The sequence below is a fragment of the Mauremys reevesii genome, linkage group 12 (genome assembly GCF_016161935.1).
Source record: "Mauremys reevesii isolate NIE-2019 linkage group 12, ASM1616193v1, whole genome shotgun sequence".
Lineage (NCBI taxonomy): Eukaryota > Metazoa > Chordata > Testudines > Geoemydidae > Mauremys > Mauremys reevesii.
The window spans coordinates 26,252,750-26,262,034 of NC_052634.1; the positions used below are offsets into that span (position 1 = coordinate 26,252,750).

Sequence of the window (9,285 nt, forward strand, 5' to 3'; positions counted from 1 at the left end):
AGGCTGGTTTCCCCACGCCAGTTCCATAAACTCTGCTAGAAACACCCTGGCTTCTCTCCTGCCTTGGTGGGAACTGGAGGGAATCGTCCCCTGCTGCCCTTGGATCCAGGCTGGTTTTTCTGGGGAGGGGACATGGAATTGATTTGTTTGCTGTTGAGAAGGGAGCCAGGCCAGTTCTCAGGGAACGAGAACTCCCAGCATCTTCCCAGCCCAGCCCAGGCTGCTGCCCTGTCCCAGCCTCTGTTCCCCTGGGGGCCCTGCGTGTTTGACTCTAGAGCAGGCCAGGAGCAGCAGCTGAGGCAGAGGACAGCCTGGGCCGGGCAGATAAGAAGGAGTTTAGCCAGCAAAAAAGGTAAAATGGCTGGGGAGTATTACCTTGGACTCGACGGCATTTCTCCATTGGTCTGTCTGCTTTGGGGCAGGGACAATAACACGTCCTGCTGCATTCGTTATTTCAAAGGGAGGTTTAGGATTTTCATTCTCACACACGGTGCACAAAGCAGGACTCAACCTTTGCCGTAAACTAAATGAGCTGCTCACAGATTCTGGCAGCCACAATGAGCATTTGGGGGAGAGCTCAGACCTGCCCCTGTCCCAGAGGGAGACAGGGGTCATCTGTGTGGGGACCGGACCACTGACCTACCCGCTCCTAACTCCCAAACCTTCAGTAACTCTATTATCAGTGCCAGTGAGTGTAATTTAAACCATAAGGAAAATCACACTGGGCTGGACCAAAGGCCCATCTAGCTCTGAAACTTCTCTTCTGACAGTAGCCAATAACAGGTACCCCAACATCCAGCCAACAAGGCACCACTGGAAGTTGAACCCAGGATCGTCTGTTTACGAAACAGACGCTTTAGCCAGCTAAGCCATGGTGCCTGTTGGGGGCTAAATTATAGTGTCTGCCCACACCTGACTCTCTGCCATCCCCACCAGGGCCTGACAAGCTTTGCTTGTGTTTGGATTCTGCAAAGCAGAGCAGCAGGTGACATTTCTCTTACAAGTTGTGTGTGAGTGAATCTTTGGCCACGTCTGCACTACAAAGTTGTTTCAGCAGAATTATATTGCTCAGGTGTGTGAAAAACACACAACGCTCCCTCGGTCGGCAGCTTGTGGCTGGTGCACACAGTGCAATGCCACGTCTGGCGACAAAACTGCCCTGTTTTGCTGACAAAATAAAACGACTTCAATGAAAGAGCTAGAGCTTTTTGCAGCAAACTTAAAGTAACAGAGTAAATGCTGCTGTTCATTATATCACCATAACTGGCCTTCCCCAGTATCCCACAATGCCCTCTGTGAACTCGCCTGCCCTGCATTCCTGCTACAGAGGCTGGGCCCCTCCCCTTTCATTGCTCTGGGAAGTTCTGACAGCTGAGCCTGCTGCTCTGCTCCGGCAGCCAGGAGCAAATCACTGCCGTGGATGCTGCTCTCTCCTGCCCTGCGAACACAGAGCAGGGTGGTGGGAACTTCCTTACAGTGTAGGGGGACCACTGGCATCTGAACTGTGACACGCCCATGACACCACTTCCCTCGAGGAGGCTCTTACCTTCTAAACAGGGACGGCTGTTTTCTAGTAAAATCACTAAAGGGAAGGAGAAAACTCGAAAGAGGTTCCTCCTGGCGCTCACGTGCCTGAACCCGAATACTCTCGCATCCTCAAAGAGAGACCTGGAGAAGGAGACTTGCTGAAGCAAAGCCACAGGGGTCTCTGAGGTTTCCCTGGCCCCTCGCCCCTGTCCTGCCTGGCTGATGTCAGCATCTCTCTGTGAGGTCACCACCTCCCCACCACCTTTGACCAATAGTCTGAGGTCCTGCAAAAGGCCTTTGTGATGTCACTGCCACACCCCTCTCTTGCTGTGCTAATGTCCTGCCCCTGCCCAGGCACTGTGGAGGTTTGAGCTACTCCCTGTGGATCACCCACTCAAGGAGCGTTCGTTCTAGGCAGCAAGCCGGCTAGACAGGAAAACATCAGATGCTGCTCCCAATGCTACACTCAGTTTTTCAGAAATTAGTCAACTTTATGGCCAGAAGAGACCACTAGAGCATCTTATTTGACCCCCTGCATATTACAGGCCTCCTGTATGACACAATAGCTACTTTTGGGCAAACACATTCCAGAAAGGCATCTAGTCTTCATTAAATGATATCAAGAGATGGAGAATCCACCACTTTCCCTAGAAGACATTTTTCTCCAGCCCTCAGAACATTTGGTGGCTCTTTGCTATTGAACGAGCTCAACCTGTTTAGCTTATCGAAAGAAGATTGAAAGGTGATTTCACTGAAGTGTTGAAGGGCCTTAATGGAGAGAAAATATTGGGTATGAAAGGGCTCTTTAATCGAGCAGAGAAAGGCATAACAAGACCCAATGGCTGGAAGGTAAAAAGAGGCAAATTCATATATTACATCTAAGGCACAGATATTTAACTGCGAGGATGATTCACAACAGGAACAAGCTCCCAAGGAAAGTGGTGGATTCTAATTCTAATTCCTTATGAATATTCTGTGTGTGTGTGTGTGCAGGGGAGGAACATGCTATATGCCCAGAGGACTTTATTCCTCCAGCCTGCAAGGACAGAGGGGATTGCAAGGAGTTGCTTCAATCCCCACAGAAAGGCCCTTCTTAGGAAAGGCAAAATCCTGGAGAGAAAGAGTAACACTGAACAAGACTCCAGAAAGACAGGCTTTTATTATCACAGTGAGAAGTTTTTCACCTGACCAGGGACTTGAACCCTGGACCCTCAGATTAAAAGTCTGATGCTCTACCAACTGAGCTAGCCAGGCTCACATATGAAAAGCACAACTTGGTGCAGAGGTGAAGCTAGTCAAGAAAAAGCGAGACGGCCACAATAGGGGAAACCTGCTGCTCGCTCTCTCTTCCCAGCCCTGGCCTGGCTGGGTATTAGTGCAGGTTAAAAAGACGGGAAAATATCGGCATCTACCAGCCATTCATAACTGTACAAGACTCAGGCACAATACAGAGGTGCCCATCTGCAAGTGCCGAATGGTTGGATTGGCTAATGCAGCCTGTAGACATCCATGACACACTGGGATATAGAGCCAAGTGTCCATCACCATCATCATTTCAAAGGGATAATGATAATGGTAGCAAGGTTCACAACTGACTCAGCAGTTGCATACAAAGGTGCATGTTTGGCAGCAAAGCGGGGGTGTGTGGGGGGATACGGCGCGCTGAAGCAGCAAAGCGGGGGACACGATGTGGCTGGAGTGGCAAAGTGGCGGGGACAACACAAAAACGGTGGGGCTGGAGCAGCAAAGCTGGGGAGGGACACGGCACAGCTGGAGCAGCAAAGTGGGGGCGGGGACAACACAAAATGGGGGGGCTGGAGCAGCAAAGCAGGGGGATGGGGGGAAAAACAACGTCGCGGCCGGCAAAGCACGGGAAAAACAAAAAAAACCCCTACAGGGCGGCCGGAGCCAGTGGACTCCCTGTGCTGCAGAGTGCGCGCCCGGTCTAGTGGGGGCGGGGGGAAGGGGAGGGAGCGGGGGGGAGAGAGAAGGGGGGCGGCCAGCGCTTCAGCGGGACACTCACCACGCGGCCCTGACTGCCGCGCCGCCTGGCACCCTCACTCCTTCTCTAGACTAACCAGTCCTAATATACTGTAACATGGTTATATTCCACCACCTTCACTGGTTACACCCAACAAAATTAAATATACAGCAGACAGAAACAATCACAGACCCAGGCAGAGACCATGCAAATAAACATACAAAACAATACAGAAGGGAGGATTTCACAACTACATCTGTACAGACATAAGGGTTTTCCAGCTGTGTCTATTGATAAGTGAGTTCTTGCCGACAGATGCTACCAAACTAAGTTTCCCTTTCTCTGGAGGAGATGGATTATCAGGGCAGGATTGTATTCCTCACAGCCCAATAGCACCTTATTTCAATGTGACTAGTTGGGAATGTGAGGATGTGACCATACACTTCCCAGCTTATGGCTGCCTTTGCTGCTTAGCCGAAGAACCAGGCCTCAGCCTGTCACAGTAAGAGAAGGCCATTACACAGACAGACAGTGATTTTTTATTCTCTCTTTTATATCTTTATAACTAGCTAAGTGATAAAAATACACCTAAATTCTTAAAGTACAGGCCTCTGCACACTGGCCTGAATATCTGTATCCTAACAGTCCTCGAGGTCAGGCAGCCTCTGGGTAAGGGGGTGGGGACTCAGATCCTTTCTACAGCCAATTCCACCGGGGTCGTGTATAAACCAGGGAAGTTCCCCACAATAGCCAGACCAGATGCCCCCTTTACCCTTGCCCTCTGTCCTCATTGCTTCTCTGTCTCTCTTCCCCTCATCTCTGCTGCTCCCCCTCTGGGCTTTCTCAGCACCTGCCCCCACAGCACTTCCTGGCAGCCAGAGACTGCACTTTCTACACCTGCTCCTGTGGATGTGGCCTCTCTCCTGATTGCTGAGGAAAGGAACCTTTCCAGGAAATGGCCACAGCTTCTGGGAATCCGCATGTGGCTGTGAACAGAGTTTGGCTCCTGGCACACAAGGGAACTTAAAAGCTGAGCACCCAGACAGGGGCTTGAACCCTGGACCCTCACATTAAGAGCCTGATGCTCTACCAACTGAGCTACCTGGGCTTGTTGGAAAAAAAACCTTCACCGTTCAGCACAAGAGTGAGCACGCAAGCAAAAGAGAGGCAAAAAAAGTCCCAGGAACCCCTCCTCTTTTTCTGCACAGCCACTGCCTGTCAGCAGGATTCCTCCTCCTCCTCAGGGAGACTAAATCTCTGTGCCTAGACAGCTGGTCCATCCGCTGCACCCCAATCCCCCATGCCTGAGCCTCCCTGCCAAAGCCCTGCACCTAGCCCCATACAATTAAGTCTCACTTGTCGCTGGGAACTTGACTTCTTGCGTCCAGAGCGTCTCGGCCCCCTCAGCAGATGACCTGAGAAACACAGTGTCCGGCTTTTCCAAAGAAGAGCTTAGACCCCCTCATCATGTGGCCTAAAGGATAAGGCATCTCCCTGTGGATCGGATGATTCAGGATTTGAGTCCCCTCGTGGTTGTGCTCACTTTGTGCTGCAAGTCCTGCTCCCTTCAGGGCTGGAACCTCTTCTTGGCCACTCAGGCCGATGCTCTGGCTTCAGCTAGAGCCCCGGGAAGGAGTTGGGCGTCACAAAGTCTGGGACCTGAGTCCCAGGTGCTTCCAGTCTTGCCTTTGCTGAAAGTCCCCAGGGCAATGGGGAGAGGCCAAAGCTCCAAGTTAGCCGGACTGACAGGCCAGGCAGTGTAATGAGGGAGTCACCAGGCCAGGGGGTCCCATCCTCCGTGGGAGCTGGAACTGCCTGGGCCAGAGTGGGGCAGAGCTAAGGAGAGAGCAGGAGCCCGAGAAGAGCCGGGGAGCAGAGCTGCACAGGTGTAGTGCCAGAAACTGCTCCCTGTAGGACTTTGCTACCTGCAGCAGTCACTGATCCCTGAGGTTGTTCTTATTTGCTGACTTGTCCTAATTGGCTAAAACTTGACAGTGGTTTCTCTAGCAAAGGCCAGTCCCTGGCCCCTTGGTCCAGACACCCTCATTCACATCAGGCTGGGGTGACCAGATGTCAAAGATGAAATATCGGTACGCGTGGGGCTGAGCAAAAAAATAAAAAGCCGGGGGCAGTGCTAAAAAAAAAAAAATGCCGGAGGCTCCCTACCTCCACCAGGCAGCAGTGGCACAGCCCCATCTCCACCCAATTCTCGGCTCCGACCCCTGATACATCCCCAGCTCCCCCATCCCCTCACTCCTGGGCCCAGCCTGGGCTCTGAGCTCTGCAGCCAAGCCGCACTCCAGGTCCCTCCTGCAGCTCCCGGGCAAGGGGCGAACCAGGCAACCAGGCCCGGGTCCTCCTGGCAGGAGGATGTCTGCCCCACGTGTGTCTCCACCCCGCCCACATGGGTCCTGCCTGCTGCCCTGCCCCCAGCCCCACTGCGCTGCTCCTCCATGCTGCGCTCCTGGCCATGGCCAGTGTGCAAACCTGGGAGGGAGGAGGATGCCGCCTGCTTGGGGAAGAGGCAGGGCCAGGGCGAGGATTTGGGAGGGATCCAATGGGGCAGTGAGGGGTGGGGCTGGGGCAGGGCCAGGGCGGGATTTGGGGAGAAATCCTGTTCTGCTCCTTTCATAGAGATCCCTGGGACACCACCTCACACTGTGTCCCTGAGGGGTCAGGCAAACTCTCAGCACCTGAAGCCTCTGCCACTCACCTGGTGCCCCATAGATCAGCCATAGCCCTGGTTCTGCTCCTCTCTAGAGTGTGAGACGAGCTGAGTCAGCGACTGCATGGGAGCTACGGGGCTGCAGAACCAACAGAGAAAAATAGGTGCTCTGCGCCCACTGGCAGCCAGCTCCCACCCCCACTACAGGCCTTGCTGACAAGCTCCTCCTCTTCCTTCAGTGCCTCCTGCCTGCCAGTGATCAGCTGTTCAGTGGGGTGCAGGAGGCGGTGGAGGGGAGGGGAGGAGCAGAGACAGAAAGAGGTGGGGAGGGAGAGGAATGGGGCAGGAAGGTGCAGGCCAGGAAGAAATGGCACCGGATGATCCCCTGCTGGCCACTGGAGGCCTGGGTGGTCACCGCTCCCACGGTTTCCAGGAGACCCCTAGTGTGCCAGGCCTTCTAGAGGTCACCATCTCTCTGCCCGGGTCAAGCCGCAGACGACTCCGCCCCTGGGACTGCTCGCTGCAATCCCCCGGGACCCTGTTACTGCAGAGTCCTTCTCACTGGTCACACACTCCCAGGGCTTAATCACCCCTGCAATCGTCCCTTCGCTTTTACTGCTCCCCAGTCCCTTACTGCAGGAAGCGCCGTCCACGGGCACAGTAGGTCCCGCCACTGCCACCAGTTGTCACGGAGTGGGGGGAGTCCGGCCCTGCACCCTCTTCCTGGGACTCACAGTGACTCTCAGCCAGCCAGTAAAACAGAAGGTTTATTGGACAACAGGAACACAGGATACAGCAGAGCTTGTGGGCCCAGCCAGGACCCTCAATCTGGTCCTTATGGAGATTCAGGAGCATAGATCCCAGCTTGGGATTCCCTGAATTCCACCACCCAGACCCAAACCGAAACTGACCCAAACCCTCTCCAGCAGGCTCTTCACTTTGTGCAGCTTCCCGAGCAGAGCTGTTTACTTCCCTGCCTAACTCAGGTTACAGGCTCAGATACAGACCATCACCTAAAGTCACCCCTGCTCTCCCATCCCCACACAAACAGATACTACTGCATCACGCCCTCACTCCCGACCCGCAGCCCCTGGGCTCCCGCTGAACTTCCCAGTCACTGCGCTGCTGGTGCCCTCACTCCTGACCCGCAGCCCCTGCTATCCCAGTCCTGACCTCCAGACTCACAGCTCTGTTGGTGCCCCTCACTCCCGACCTGCAGCCCCTGGCTTTCCCCAGCTCTACCAGTGCGCCTCACTCCCGCCCCACAGCCCCTGTGCTCCCTCCAGCTCTGATGGTGCCCCTCACTCCCGACCCGCAGCCCCTGGACTCCCGCTGAGCTCCCCAGTCACTGCGCTGCAGGTGCCCCTCACTCCCAACCCACAACCGCTGCTATCCCAGTCCTGACCTCCAGACTCACAGCTCTGCTGGTGCCCTCACTCCCTACCCGGAGCCCCTGGGTTCCTCCAGCTCTGACGGTGCCCTCACTCCCGACCCGCAGCCCCATGGGTTCCCTCCAGCTCTGACGGTGCCCTCACTCCCGACCGGCAGCTCCTGGGTTCCTCCAGCTCTGATGGTGCCCTCACGCTGGGTCGGTCGGGCTGGGGCGCCAAGCGGGCTGGGCGCGAGCCGCGGCTGGGCAAGGTGCCGCCTCTCCCGGGGCGGCGGCGACTTGGACGCGAGCCGGGCCCTTCCTGTGGATCGCCCCAGCTGCGCGGGCGCCGCCGCCTCTCCCCATCCGCTGGGATGGGGCGGTGTTCCACCGGCCGCGCCTAGCAGCTGACTTAGAACTGGTGCGACCAGGGGAATCCGACTGTTTAGTAAAACAAAGCATCACGAAGGCCCGCGTGGGTGTTGACGCGATGTGATTTCTGCCCAGTGCTCTGAATGTCAAAGTGAAGAAATTCACTGAAGCGTGGTAACGGGCGGAGTAACTATGACTCTCTTCGGCTGTGTCAAGAGTCTAGTTACTGGGCAGCAGTACTGAGACCTCAACCTCCCGTGGTCCCGCTGGACGACTCTTTGGGTGATGAGTTGATGAACTGAGGCTCAGCTGCTATCGATATCCCGACCCTATTGTCCTGGTACACCGCCAGACAATAGTATAAAACGGTGGAAAACCACAATGATGGTGGCACTAGATAGTGCCGAAATAGCCCAAGTCGAGGGACTAACTCGACTAACCGAAGCAAGAAGACTGTACCTTGGGGCAGGTGCATCTTCCGACCCAATGAGCCCTTGGCCCAATATCGAGCCAATGTCGCCACAGTGGCCACACAAACTGAGAGCCCTGTGAACACTGAAAGTGAGGCAGACAATGTCCAGCATGCCCCACAGACAAAGGAGGTACACTCCAAACCCTGTATCTCACAAAACCAAAATAAATGGCTAACAGTCACTGAAAGAAGCAGTGGATCGGCCCAATCCGCACAACAGAAATCATAAGCAGTGCTTTTAAAGAGACTGTAAAACCCACCTGTCTGCCAAATCCAGACCTCTCCTTAATCACATCTAGTGAAGAGGATTTGGACACTGAAGGACCAAGTACAGAAACAAGCGAGAGCCACACAATTACCACTATTGAGGAGACAGTGGAAACAATTATAAATGGAACACAAGAAAAGACCCTAATCCAACTACCTAATAACAACCCAGCGTGCCCCTTTTGTGGCGATCACGTTGGCAAGCCAATTGCTCTAAGTGTCCACCTCAAGCGAAATCACGGTGGAAAAGTGGTCGAATTTCAATGTTCCATGCGCAACAAAACTGATTCCAAAGCACACAGCATCTTGTGCCATATTCCAAAATGCAAAGGGAAAATAAATGAAGAACGATCGGGTGACTGGGCTTGCAGAACATGTAACAAACAATTTATCACCAAAAGTGGGCTCTCCCAACATAAGAGAATAGCCCATCCAGCAATACGGAACCAAGAACGTATCGAAGCCAGTCAGCCCAAAACAACCTCCCAACGTGGCAAACACAAGAGCTGCTGGACTGTTGAAGAAGAACAGCTCGCTGCCTTCAATAACATGTTCTGGGGCAAAAGGAACATAAATATCCTGATCTCGGATCACATCCAAACAAAAACGGCTAAACAAATAAGTGAAAAGCG

General features: G+C 54.2%; 3 non-coding genes across 3 annotated transcripts; all 3 read right to left on the minus strand.

Annotated features, from left to right (window-relative positions):
- Positions 1–805: 805 nt before the first annotated feature.
- Positions 806–879, minus strand: TRNAT-CGU. The gene has a single exon. It is a non-coding gene; the product is annotated as a tRNA-Thr (tRNA).
- Positions 880–2,708: 1,829 nt separating this feature from the next.
- TRNAK-UUU lies at positions 2,709–2,781 on the minus strand. The gene has a single exon. It is a non-coding gene; the product is annotated as a tRNA-Lys (tRNA).
- A 1,762-nt stretch (positions 2,782–4,543) lies between these two features.
- Positions 4,544–4,616, minus strand: TRNAK-CUU. The gene has a single exon. It is a non-coding gene; the product is annotated as a tRNA-Lys (tRNA).
- Between the last annotated feature and the right edge of the window lie 4,669 nt (positions 4,617–9,285).